The sequence below is a fragment of the Etheostoma spectabile genome, chromosome 13 (assembly GCF_008692095.1).
Source record: "Etheostoma spectabile isolate EspeVRDwgs_2016 chromosome 13, UIUC_Espe_1.0, whole genome shotgun sequence".
NCBI lineage: Eukaryota > Metazoa > Chordata > Actinopteri > Perciformes > Percidae > Etheostoma > Etheostoma spectabile.
Window position 1 is genome coordinate 8,664,265 of NC_045745.1, and position 1,585 is coordinate 8,665,849.

At 43.4% G+C, this 1,585-nt stretch overlaps 1 protein-coding gene across 1 annotated transcript in view; it reads left to right on the forward strand.

The window, feature by feature from the left end:
- Positions 1-1,585, forward strand: part of wwc1 (WW and C2 domain containing 1) — a 101,046-nt gene that overhangs the window by 73,781 nt on the left and 25,680 nt on the right.

Below are 1,585 nucleotides of genomic sequence, written 5' to 3' on the forward strand. Positions count from 1 at the left end.
ACTTCTTTAAAGCATTTTTTCTTACCCTTCATGTCCCCCTGCGTTAAGGAGTAAACTGAGGAGCACCCGCTCTACCAACTAAGCTATCCGGGCGCCCAATACAGATGATTTTAATAATAATAATGATAATGATGATAAATTTAATTTATATAGCGTTTTTTAAGGACTCAAAGTCGACCTAGCTTGTTGGGTAGCTTGTTTAATGGATTAATGGACAGTTAGCTAGCGAGCTTGCTAGTTCCATCCATCATGCTTTTACTGGTTACTGAAAATTAGCCGGCCGGCTAGCTAGTTAGTTAGCTTGCTGGGGGGTTCAGTTCTTGGTTCAGCATCATCTGTGTTAGAGAAAAGGATCACTTCATCTGATGTTTGAAGTGAATAAAATACCTTTGACAGCCTACCTACTGGAGTTCCACAACTACACATCTTCTACAACTGTACCATTTGGGCTGTATTTTGGTTGTGTCCCCTTCAATAATTGCTATGGAGAAATTTCAAAAGCAATTATTGAAGGACATTAACATCAAACAATGGCCTCAATGAGCTGTGTGTCCCTGCCACTGCCGCTCTCCCAAGTGAAATGAATGAAAGCTGAATTGTAGTAAAGGCTCAGGTAAAGTTTGAACTGGGCTTTGAGCTCGCTGCAGCTGAACGGGACTCCGGGTTTGGGTTGCAGCCTTGGGTGAAAGGTGGACTCGGTTTCTGGTTTCCTGTTCACTCTCCACTGCTGCTGCCAGGGCTGAACATGTGACCCGGCTCCAATACAGGCTGGCCGCCCTACAGTTGGAGGGGGGGAGGGGGGGTGGCTGATATATCGGTCGGGCTCTAATTTGGTATACAAGTATGTGCACATTCCTGACAGACCGTGGTGTTTTGTTGTACACTGTAAAGCCACGGAAACCGGATTACATGTCTCAGCACACAACATCCATTGTTGCCCATTGACCATTTGACATGGTCAAACTACATTTGTGCCCCTCCTATGACCTTTTTCACTAAAGAAATTCTAAGTGAAGCAACATTTTGTCGACCGATCGACGAATTGATTCAATCGACAGATCTGTAAAACTTGAGGTTTCTCCACAAATAATCATGTACACGGCCACACCGAGCACGCAGCGATAGTCTCGGTGTGGCCTCTATTTCTTGCATGCATGTGTGAGCATATGTGTCGAGCCAGGCAGGTGATCACGTACAGGAAGACCACAGTGCAGCCGGACACTTTACAAAAATAATCTCATTTCAAAAATAAAACGGCCAGGCTCACGGTGATTCACATGTATTTGACAAAGAGTTCAAGCATTACTTTATATTAAACAAGATTAAGTTATGTTTGATGAAACGTGCTGATGCTTCTCACTGCTGCAATGTGACATTTTGAACATCAGTGGGCTTCGATATTGTCTTTCAAGGTTGCATTACATTAAAAGGATGTCATTAGCAACCTGACAACAATGTCCAGTATATAGAAAGTTGCCAGACTTATCCTTAAAAGTCGAATCAAAGACAAATCCAAGAGGAAGGTCCTCTTGTAAATGTAGCTGGATCCCGTACTATTTATCCCAGTACCCTTGCACTATGCACA